General features: G+C 45.9%; 1 protein-coding gene and 1 pseudogene across 1 annotated transcript in view; one reads left to right on the top strand and one right to left on the bottom strand.

The window, feature by feature from the left end:
• LOC119953921 (rho-related GTP-binding protein RhoN-like) overlaps window positions 1-12,654 on the bottom strand; it is a 72,838-nt gene that overhangs the window by 39,043 nt on the left and 21,141 nt on the right. The gene's annotated exons all lie outside the window — the stretch shown is intronic.
• On the top strand, window positions 3,068-3,273 carry LOC119954577 (annotated as a pseudogene).

Here is a 12,654-nt window from a genome sequence, read left to right as displayed (position 1 = left end):
TCATTGATGTGGTCTCACCCCGTGGTCTATTAATTCAGTCTCCCTGGTGATGGATTGACTGAGTTTTACCGCGGAAGACAGGTGCCAGTTTAATCCTGGTTCTGTTACGAAGTTTTGGCCTTTAGAGAGTGAGGAAAGTGGTTCTCAAAAGCAGCTGGCAGTCAAATCACATTAAAGCTGATTGTCATAACACGGTATGCATATCTGCCGAAGAAGTCATTCTTCGCCTCTCCCATACAATGCAGTTCTAAAGAGCAGCTGTCAACATTCATGCTCGCCTGCCATTAAGAGTCAGATCTGCAGAGGGCACCCCAATTATTGCACTGCATGCTGACCAAAATATATTTGCCACCAAGTCTGCAATGCAACTACACATATATTCCACTCCTCAATCGGTGGCAAAGTCTTCATTGACCTCATCGCAATTCTCTGAAACTTCCTTCCCAAACCTCTCTCAACACATCTCTTTCAGCAAGCTTTTCTCCTCAATCTCTCTCAACATGGCTCCCATCAATTGCTTTCCACCCATTCATGAAGTGCATTGGGCCATTTCTTCAAATTAAAAGGTGTCATTGTTATTGCTGCAAAGTGCACAACCGTGATGGTGCTCCGAGTATCAGAGGAGACACACTTGGTTAATATAATATAGGTTAGGGTGGAGGTGTGGGCTCAAGTAGGGTGCTCTTTCCAAGAGCCAGGGCAGACTCGATGGGCCAAATGGGCTCCTTCTGCACTATAAATTCTATGATATCTATGATAAGCTGGCCAGGCACAATCAAGATACGTGACTACCACAACGATGTGATTTTTGAGAGTGCACATTGATTCTTTGTTCTTGTCTCAAGGTTTTTCTTTCCAAAGTCAACAACCATCACATACTTGACGGGCAAAAAGTCCTCCTTCTGTGCTGTACTCTTCTCAGAAGGGTTGAAATGCATGCATTTATATACCGTCTTTCACAAGGACATCTCAAAGTGCTCTACGGCAGGGGGGTCAACATACAGCTTGATCCAAATGTCAGCACTGCTGAAGGGACTGCACTGGAAGTGCCAACCTAGAATTTTGTATTCAAGGCTCTGGAGTGGGATTTGAGCCCACAACCCTCAACCCCAAGAGTTGAGAGTATGAACAACTGATCCATGGCTGACACAGGCATTGTTTTGTCAGAATCAATTGACTATGAGTAAAGGTTCTAATGGCCTGCTGGATAAAAGGGAGGAGCTGAGTAATCTGAGCTTTGGGAAACCAGGACCTTTTGGTTGGCACACATTCAAATAATAGGATACTCTGCATGTCTACTGAATCGGACTCACGGTAAAAGGTCAGCACATAAAAGGCACCATTGACTAGCCACGTTTCGATACAGACTTCCTTTCCCAGTCACGTTGTGCAGAGTGAATGCAAAACATAGTAGTTTATCCCCACCATGCTTTAGAGCTTCGATCTACTAAGGAGTCAAGGGTTATAGAATCCCTGAAGTGCAGAAGGAGGCCATTCTGCCCAAAGAGACTGCAGCAACCTCCGAAAGAGCACCCTATTTAGACCCCCTCCACCCCCTTTAACTCACCTAACGTTTGGACACTAAGGGATAATTTAGCCTAGCCAGTCCACCTAACCTGCACATCTTTGGACTGTGGGAAGAAACCGGGGCACCCGAAGGAAACCCACTCTTTGACAATTAGTTTCAGCGGACTATAATACTGCGGGAAACCTTGCAGCGGAGCCGAATCCCATCCTCGGACAATGACCACATGTACAGACTTTCCACCGTGAGGAAATAGCAGGGTGAGCCTTGGCTGGAAACCCTGCCTGTCTTCTCTCCTCGCAGGACTGTTGTCCCCGTTGGGCAGTCAGTAAGGAACAAGGAAGTGACAGAGGCACCAGTATATTTGCAGCTATGGCCTTTTATAAAATTCTTGATTACTCAGTAATTCATGTGATTACCAGCAGCACCCAGCAATTATAGGATTAAAAGGTGACACAGCGCCAACGGTACATCTGTACACAAATTGAGGGCCCACCTTGTATTCAGTCAGCATAATTGCAGGTTTTATTTTGCTCAGCATACTCCTGTTGGGTTGGGTCCTTTTGCTGCTTGCATGTTGAAACGGTGGAAAACTGTGGAAGTGGGCCGACAGCTTGGGGCGGTAGTTTAGATGTTCCAACTGTGTCAAGGGCAGTCGCATCTAGTAACATGCAAGTGCTTGGTGCACTTAGCATTGCACGAGCTTAAACCAGGAGCTGCAAGAAGTGGTTTCCTATGTGGAATAGGCAATTATCGTTTCTCACAATGTAGTCTTTTGAATATAAAATTTCCCCATATTTGTCCTTCAGTATTGTATTGTGATTGTTGTGCTTACTTCAATTGTGTCTCTTCCCTCCCCCCCTTCAATTAGAATTTGCCTCTAGATATTTGCAGCATTGTGAAACCCGATTGCAAGGCATAGTGCACAAGGCCACAATGTACTACGGCCATCATAGAAATCATTCTGTCAACAGCATTGCAGGCGTTTTATCAAGGCATTCAGAATTCCCTTGCTGGGACTTTCCTCAAGCGGCCACTCAAACGGCTGCATTAACTTTAGTGGAATGGCGGCCTTGGCTCACGGGTAGCATTCCGCCCAAAGGTCCTGGGTTCGAACCCCACTCCCGGGGCCTGTACTCCCCATCCCAGCTGACACAGTGCAGGGACTTCGGCATGGTTGGTAGCTCCCACATTTTGGTTGCAAGGTTAAAGTGAGGCCCTGTCCCTGTCAGCCCCCTTACTTCTTTGACCATGGGGACTGTCTTTTCCCGGTTACCCGGCAGTGAGGGGTGGCTTCAATGGGAATTCCCATTGACTAGCAACGGGAATAGTGAATCCCACCTCCAGCAAACCGCACGCCGCCGAGAAACACACGGCTGGAGACTGGAGATAATAATAGGATTTGGAAGGAGCACAGGATTGTTCCCTCCAGCATTCTGCCAAATATTTATTCCTAAACTGACTCCCACGACAGATTCATTTTCTCATTGCTGTTAGTGGGACCTTTGGGTGGAAATTGGCTACCATGTTTCATACACCACAATCGCTTCTCGGCCTTTTGGCTCAGATCAAGTGTAGTATTGGTTCTCGGCCTTTTGGCTAAGATGAGCGTGAGGTCAGGCGTAATGCCTGGATCTGCTACATCTCTCTTTAAGGGGACCATGAATTGGATTCAATTTGAATTGGTTTTTGGAGCAGGCGGTTATCAAACAAAATAACATCTCACAGGACAAATGACCAAACATTTAGTCAAAAAGATATTGGGCAAGGGCACCACGGTGGCCTAGTGGTTAGCACAACCGCCTCACGGCGCTGAGGGCCCAGGTTCGATCCCGGCTCTGGGTCACTGAGTTTGCACATTCTCCCCGTGTCTGCGTGGGTTTCGCCCCCACAACCCAAAAATGTGCAGAGTAGGTGGATTGGTGACGCTAAATTGCCCCTTAATTGGGAAAAATAATTGGGTAATCTAAATTTTAAAAAAAAGATATTGGGCAGAGGGCAACATGATTGTGCAGTGGTTTTACTCTGCTGCCGCACCTCACGGCACCGAGGTCCCAGGTTCGATCCCGGCTCTGGGTCACTGTCTGTGTGGAGTTTGCACATTCTCCCCGTGTTTGCGTGGGTTTCACCCCCACAACCCAAAGATATGCAGGGTAGGTGGATTGGCCACGCTAAATTGCACTTTAATTGGGTACTCTAAATTTAAAAAAAAAAGATATTGAGCAGAATTTTAAAAAGGAGGAAAGAGATAGAAAAACAGACAGATTTAGGGAGGAAATTCCAGAGTTAGGGCCTAGGTAGCTGAAAACACTATGCCAATGGTGAAGCAATTACAATTATAGCAGTGACTATGCTTCAAAATTACTTCAATTAACTATAAAAGCACTTTGGGGTGTCCAGAGGTAATTGAAGGCAGAAAATAAAGACTTTTTTTCTTTCCTAAATAGGGACAGAGTACCATAGTGTGCAAGATGAGCTGGGTTTTTCCCAACATTCATAGCAACAAGAAACACCCCACTATCTGACGCCCATCTGGAAAGATCAGAGGCCTCAGTGGGGAACTCCTGAACGAGGCCGGCACTTAGCCCCGTTTTCTGCATTGAGAAGTTTTAGCGAGCAGAAGCCCCCCCCGCCAGATGAAACCCTGAACCCCCACACCCACGTAGGGCATAGAATAGAATCCCAACATTGTAGAAACAGGCCATTCAGCCTATCGAGTCTGTGCCTACCCTCCAAAGGAATACCCTACCTAGGCCCACACCCCTGTCAATCCCCTTAACCCCACCTTTTAGTCACTAAGGGACAATTTAACCTGGTCAATTCCCCTAACCTGCACATCTTTGACTGTGGGAAGACACGGGAGCACCCGGAGGAAACCCACGCAGACAAGAGGAGAATGTAGCTACTAAGTGTGATTCCCACCTCTCTATCTTGATATCTGATGAATGAAAGGCCATGGGCTGAAGGCAGCCAAGGTCATTTATTAATATGTTAACAGCTACTCAAATATCAATCTTAAAACAAGTATTGAAGCCTTGAACTTGGACTGCAATTGCTAGGAGTGTGGATTAAAACTACCACCACCTTAGCCCAATCACCGCCATGCATTAAATGCCAGTTTGGCATCTTGGCAGTGCCAGAGTGGTACCACTCTGCCCAGAAGTCCCGGGGGCCTCCAATTCCCTGGGAGACCCCCACAAGTGCGTTCCGTCTAGACCCTGTTTGCGGGGACCAGCACTGAACGACGCTCGCCCGAGGTCTCCAAGGTGAGGGAGAAAGATCCAATGCCTTGTTTAAATCTCTGGAGCGCATATTGGAGTGAGACTAGATGTCTCTAACATGCAGATTTTCCAGAAGGTGATCCCAGTAACAATGGGCAGGATTCACATTGCGAGATCTCGCAAGGCGTGGCCAGCCGGATAGATCCTGGAAGTGGGGTCTCCCGGCATCTACCGGGTGTGTTGCACCACGCCGCTTTTCGGGCACATCGCTATCAATGGATCCCGCCCTGTTTCAGTGGAAATGTGTAAATTCTGTCAACTTCCCATCAAAGTCACCATGGATGTGCAGAAAATCCCCCAGCAATGTATTTTGTGGTATTTGGCCCCTCCGTCCTGCAAGGTCATCTCTTCAGACTCACCTAGGATGCGTACACAATTGTTACCCAGCCCAAATGAGCATACTGTCACCCTTGACCGTTGGTTGTGCCAAGCTTCATATCATGGGAGCACAAGTCAGGGCACCTCACTCGATTGCCCATCCTAACGAATGGAAAGGATTGAGGCACATTGAAACCTTACAGGCATGCTCCCCTGTTATCTGAAGCTCTGTGTTGTGACTCTTGTGAATGGAGGTCCTGCTTCACTGTAGACCTCCCCACCGCAGATTTCCTGTTCACTTGAACCGGGTCCCGAACACCTCCCCCTCGCGGGGACCTACAAGCCTGACCCCGGCAAAACCTCCCACTCCTCTCAATCTGGATCTGTGGCTCCTCAGGGTGAGGGACTGGAGAGCTGCCATCAGATTGGCTGCATCTCTAATAGAGGTGGGGGAGGAAGAGAGACACACTACCTTTGAGAAAGAGGGTGGAAGTCTCACCTTGAGCCAGTCAACAGTCCGATGGCTACTACAACCCTGTCAAGAGGTGGGCAATCAAGGGGTCCTTTTCAATTCTCCCATCACTCGGTTTCTCACAGACCCCATAAAAATTCGAAGCTTAAAATATACTAAATTTTGTACACAGAGAACACAGGAGGATGTAATTATTCTTCATGAAGCATCTCTAGATGACGAATGCCGTTATATACTCACTATTTTCAGTCTTTTAAAAGGTGTGCACTTGAACAGTACCTAATGCGGCCAGAGAGGGCTATTGTTCATCCCTGGATCGCAGACAGATGGCTTCAAGTATCCGGCAACCATCCAAACATCCCCTCTAACATTAACAGCCATCCCTGTTGCACTTCACTGTCAGTATAAATGCTCCTGCTGAATCGCAGGACCGAGTTGAGTTTTACTCTGATTTCCCTTCACAATCATCTCGATCTTTCTGGCTGCCAACGTCAACACAGATCTTATTACTTTAGATCTGTGTGTGCAGCTTTAGATTTGACAACTGGAAGCAGCACTTAGCTCCCAAGACAAGCTTGTCCTGAGCTACCGTGCTGCTCCTTAGAAACGCACAGTAGGGCTGACGATTGTTCTTGGCATGAAGAATAAAAGGCAGATCGTGAACGAGTAGGTGTCTCAAAAATATTGAACTTGTGCTGTTGGTGTTATTCTGAACCACATGCTAGCAATCTAGCCAACCGAGCAAACCGGGCCCCACGTTTTTGGGATGCAGATGCATAAAAGAACAAGTCTATAACAACAGCTCAAAACCAGAAATGTGATGGCCTACAAGCAGAGGGAAAAAGACCAGAGTTTTTGCAACCATAAAGTAAAATCGTGATGCAGCCCACATTAATTTCAAAGCAGCAGAATAATGTCATAGTGAAGGGTCTCTCAAACAGGAGGTCTGTATGGTGGAGTTTTCTCCAGCTCAGAATTTGAGAATATTTTTCTCCTACAATTTTTCCCCCCCACCCCCTTAGTCCTCTTCTTCCAGCAGCAACACACCTCCGGTTCACCCGGAGATGCAGAGTTCTGAAACTGGGGTCTAGACTTAGTTCCGTTCAATAATTCTAGTGACAAAATGAAGTAGGAGTGGTGTTGTGGCAATGAGAAAGCACTAACCGACTAGGTGACACTTAACACATGACACCGCTCCTTCCTTATCAAGAACGGATTTGAGATCAGCAGGAATAGGAGGGGGAAGGGCAGCACGATGGCACAGTGGGTTAGCCCTGCTGCCTCACAGCACTGAGGTCCCAGGTTCGATCCTAGCTCCAGCTCTGGGTCATTGTCCGTGTGGAGTTTGCATATTCTCCCCATGTTTGAGTGGGTTTCGCCCCGACAACCCAAAGATATGCAGGCTAGGTGGATTGGCCACGCTAAATTGCCCCTCAATTAGAAAAAGAAATTAATTGGGTATGCTAATTTTTTTTAAAGGAATAGGAGGGGAAGAAAACGTGATTATTGCTCTACGTTATTATTCGTGACAGTTCATAGGCCAGGATTTGACTCGAGGCAGGAACGGACAATTCTGGCGGCAGCTGGGAATAGAAAATCACGCCCATGGAATTATACGGCATGGGGTTATACAGCCATTTAGCCCATTGTTACTGTCACCAGGGCACTGCAAATGTTATAACCATTCTCATGTTATCTTCCCTTTGGAAATCTCATTTCAGGCGGTGACCACAACAATTCATTGCAGAAAAAATATTTTCTAATCTTCCCATAAGTTTTTTTTTGCGAATTACATCAAATCTGCATCCATTGGTTAACACCCTCCTGCCAGTGGAAGCGGTTTCTCCTTATTTACTCATCAAAATCCCTCATGATTTAGAACACCTCTATTAAAACCCACACGCTTCTCAGCTTGATGGAGAGAACAATCCCAGCTCCTCTGGTCTCTCCTCACAACTGAAGGGTCTCTTTTTTCACATCATTCTGATAAACCTTCTCTGTCCCCTCTCCTAGGCCTCGACACCCTTCCCAAGTGCTCAGATTTAGGCCCCAGTGTTCAGCTTCCTGAAGCAGAAAAATCAAAGTAATTGTAAGTAATTCACTCAAGGTCAGGCCTGGTGTCACCAAGTTTAGCAAAGCAAAGGTTTTTGAAGTATTACCCCAACCATGTGCACTGCAGCAACTCACCAAGGCTCCTCTGACAGCACCTTCCAAACCTGGGACTCCTGCTACCGAGAAAGACGAGGGCAGCAGGCGCACCACCACCTGCAAGTTCCCCTCCAAGTCACAAACCATCCTGACGTAGAATGTACTGCTGTTCCTTCGCTGCCACTGGGGCAAAAATAATACAATCCCTTCCCCAACAGCACTGCAGGTGTACCTACAGCACATGCAATGCAATGGCCCAAGAAAGTCATTTACCACCACCTTAAAGGCAATTAGGAATGGAAAATAACTGCTGCCTTGGCCAATGATGTTCACATCCCAAGACCAAAAATAAAAAAGCACAGAAGATTTTGCTTCCCGAATTCACCTCAGTAGTGGAAGAACAAAAGTAAACTCCAAGCATGGCATGTACCTACCTGGGTACGGCAAAGCAACAACATTTAGGTTCACAAAGATTACAATTAAGGAGTGCCATGCTGCGTAAACACCTGCATTCACAATGAATCATCGGCAAAGCAATTTTATGCTGAGGGACCCGAGAGGCTTTTGGACGGACTTCAAAATTTCATGAAGACAAATTAATTTGACTCGGTTTTATAACACTGTGGTAAATCAGTTGAATAAGATTTTCTTACTCCTTGGTTGTGGACCATTTGCTAATGGGTTAATGTCTATTGAGGTATTTCATTGACAGTACAGGTAGCACTATGCACTTGTACATACTAAGTAGCATATCATGCAATATATAGAATACGCCATTACTCTAGTAAATACCAGTAGCTGTGTGTGTCCGACCTGTCTCTACATTCCCAGTCTATTTTGGATTCTTCCATTCCAAATAAGTTCCAGATATTATCTGCTCTAATGGAGTAGTTCCGGCCAGATCATTATCAACCTGTATGACATTATTACGTGTCCGTGCTTTCGTCAAATATAGGAGTGGTGAGAATGGAAATCTGATAATGTGGTTCCTCCAGTACATTATCTCATCATGTACATCCTCATTTATATATTTTATTGCTTTATTTGCTACTTCCTTGTTATCATTTCTCAGCATCAGTACTCCAATTTTTTCTATTTACCTTTATAAAAATGTACTTTTATTCCTGGCCAGGTAGATCCTGTGTTGTAATTTAACAGTAATGCGCATATTGTATCTGTTTCATTGTCACCTAACAGCACCTGGAAGTGTTGCCAGGTCTTCTGAGTAGACCAAGCAAGATCAGCACACTTGCCTCTTCCCCACGGCAACGTAAAGATTTTTTAAAAATAAATTGTCCTTCTTGATGGTAGCGGTCTTGAGTTTGGAGACTGCTGCCGGAGGAGCCTTGGTGAGTTCCTGCAGTGCATCTTGGAGATGGTGCACAGTGCTGACGCTGTGCGTCGGTGGTGGAGTGATGCACCTTAAACCACTCTCTTCCTCATTTTTATGACATTTGTCCTTGGACAGCCCCCAGGGCAAAGGTTAGACAAATCTCCCCTATCTAATGGCACATCAGCAACACCTGTCTGTGGATTTCATTTCAGGTCACACAGTTTTTTGTCAGTGTATTTGCCCGAAATAGGCCAAGTCAGTGCAAAGGATTGAGGAATTTCAAACTGGCGATTCTCCCAGATCAAATTAAGACCATAAGTCATAGGAGCAGAATTCGTCCACTCGGCCCATTGAGTCTGCTTCGCCATTCAATCATGGCTGATTTTTTTCTCATCCCCATTCTCCTGCCTTCTCCCCATAACCCCTGATCCCCTTATTATTCAAGAACCTACCTTATTATTCAAGAACCTATCTATCTCAAAGGCATTAGTGATTTGGCCGCCATAGCCTTCTGTGGCAAAGAGTTCCACAGATTCACCACCCTCTGGCTGAAGAAATTCCTCCTCATCTCTGTTTTAAAGGGGGCAGCACGGTGGCGCAGTGGGTTAGCCCTGCTGCCTCACGGCGCTGAGGTCCCAGGTTCGATCCCGTCTCTAGGTCACTGTCCGTGTGGAGTTTGCACATTCTTCCCGTGTTTGTCTGGGTTTTGCCCCCACAACCCAAAGATGTGCAGGGTAGGTGGATTGGCCACGCTAAATCCATGCAAACACGGGGAGAATGTGCAAACTCCACACGGACAGTGTCCCAGAGCTGGGATCGAACCTGGGACCTCGGCGCCGTGAGGCAACAGGGCTAACCCACTGCGCCACCGTGTTGCCCTCTGCTCACCTTTTTTAAAGCATAATTCCCGAGTTCAGAAAATCGGGCATTCATTAAGGCTGTACGATATCCATTTATTGTTAATTCCTCTTTTTTTTTAAATGGCAGGTTTGACTGCCATTTGCATTCTGACTGAGCTCTCCAGTAAAGATTAAAAGAGTTTTTAAAAATCATGGCCTACCATTTTTAATAAAATCTGAATGATCTGTTCCCTTGAAATCTGAAGTACAGGCCTCAGCAACTTCAGAAGTTAATATTTAATATAACACTGTCAGCATAAAGAAAACCACAGACTATCATCCTTTCTGGGAACAATTTTTTGACATTAGGCAACAACAAAGTAGTTGCCAAGTGGCTCAGATACAAAAAAAAAAATCCCGTCCAGTATTTACCAACCCTGTCCAGTATTTACTAGAACAGAGAGGAGCAAAACCTGCTAATCTGATTCATCACATATTGCTATCATCTGTGTCTTAAAGGAAAATTAATTCAGTCGCCCATTGTCTAACGGCGATGATCATTTATTTGCCTGCTAATGCTTTATTTAGAAACTACTGCCATGTGTCTAAATCGGTTAGAATGAGGAAAGAAGCTTTGCACTTCTTGCCCTCAAAGGTTGAGGAAATCAGAACATTGCACTGACATACAAGCTACAAAATATCAGGTATGACATAGCTGGGGATAAATCTTTCTAAACAAGCCCTATGTCTGCGTGGGTTTCCTCCGGGTGCTCTGGTTTCCTCCCACAATCCAAAGATGTGCAGGTTAGTTGGGTTGGCCATGTTAAATTGCCCTTTGTGTCCAAAAAGGTTGGGTGGGGTTACTGGGCTTGAGTGGGGTGCCCTTTCCAAGGGCTGGTGCAGACCCAATCGGCCGAATGGCCTCCTTCTGCACTGTAAATTCTATGAAATGGCTGAAAAAGTGTGAAGGAAAAAAGGGAGAGGAGGGTAATGTTGGCATGTCTCCAGATCGGCCCCATCATGCAGCTTACCCCTCCACTACAGGTTTGGTTTAGCCGGGGTCATAAAACCACAGAAAAATAACGGCACAGAAGAGAGCATTCAGACCACTGGGTGGGATTTTCCAGCCCCGCATACCAGAAATCCCCGTCCACAGTCAACGGATCTCTAAATTGTCCTCAAATGTTCCATCCTCCCCCTCCCCCCCATCCCACGCGATAATGGGCGGACCATAACATTTGCCCCATCATATCTGCACTGACCAGAAAAGGAGAAAATAACTAACAAGCACCCAGTCTGTAGCCTTGCAGGTTGAACCACATTATGTGAAGATCATATTGAATATTATCCACTCAGTTCTGCTCCTGAAGACGGCATGTTAGCACAATGGTTAGCACTGTTGCTTCACAGCACCAGGGTCCCAGGTTCGATTCCTGCTTGGGTCACTGTGCGGAGTCTGCATGTTCTCCCCGTGTCAGTGTGGGTTCCCTCCGGGTGCTCTGGCTTCTGCCCACAAGTCCCAAAAGATGTGCTGTTAGGTGAATTGGACATTCTGAATTCTCCCTCTGTGTATGCGAACAGGCGCCGAAGTGTGACGACTAGGGGATTCTCACAGTAAATTCATTGCTGTGATAATGTAAGCCTACGTGTGGCACTAAAGATTATTATTATTATAGGAAATGGTTTCTGAAAGTCATCTTCATTGGAGAATCAAATATTTGCAATGTAGAAATGTCCAAGTTATTTTCTTCGTAAACAATTTGAGGTGATGATGACCTTGCTGTCACAATGTTCAAGGGACAGCCAGTCACAACATACATTTATAAGGCATAGTGCAGGCCAAAAATGATCATTTTCTCTAGCTACTATCCACCCTAGTCTAATATCTGGAACAGAGGTGCATGATGACATTCTGGTGGGGTCGACAGGCTGTGAGCGCCAAAGATTCACTCCAGTGCACATTACAATATCATTGCAGCATCTGTTAACAAGTTCATTGTATGCAGTGCTCAGTCCAGCAATTTAAATATTTCCAGGAACAATTGGCACAGAAGGTAATTTCTGTTACAGTTAATGCACACGTTAAGTGTGTTAGGCCTGCTGGGTTCTTCCACCCATCTGTGCTCTGTACCTTTCGTACAAAAGATGATAAAAAACACACTGCACAGCCAAACACTGTGCAATTTCAATGGCAGAACTGTCATACAGTCTGTTCAGACCGTTCGCTGGATAGTGTGGGCAGTTCTTGACACTGAGAAACAAGGGAATAATGCAAAGGCACAAGAATAATCCGGGATATCAAGAATTGAAATGATAAGGAAAGACTCGACAAATGTAGGCTTTTTCATCTGGAAATAAGGTGACTGAGATGATCTTGCAGAGGTGACCATTGAATCCCTACTGTCCAGAAAAAAGCACTCCGAAAGAGCACCCTATCTAGGCTCACCTATTCCTGTAACCCCAGTTAACCTGCACATCTTTGCACTAAGGGGCAATTTAGATTGGTCAACCCACCTAACCTGCACATCTGGGGGCTGGTTTAGCACAGGGCTAAATTGCTGGCTTTGAAAGCAGACCAAGGCAGGGCAGCAGCACGGTTCAATTCCCGTACCAGCCTCCCCGAACAGGTGGCGGAATGTGGCAACTAGGGGCTTTTCACACTAACTTAATTTGAAGCCTACTTGTGACAATAAGCGATTTTCATCTTTGGACTCGTAGTTCCATTCCATTGACTATCT

The sequence above is a fragment of the Scyliorhinus canicula genome, chromosome 19, assembly GCF_902713615.1.
Source record: "Scyliorhinus canicula chromosome 19, sScyCan1.1, whole genome shotgun sequence".
NCBI classification, from domain to species: domain Eukaryota; kingdom Metazoa; phylum Chordata; class Chondrichthyes; order Carcharhiniformes; family Scyliorhinidae; genus Scyliorhinus; species Scyliorhinus canicula.
The sequence above is the reverse complement of the archived record's forward strand: the minus strand, read 5'-3'. Positions and strand labels throughout refer to the sequence as shown.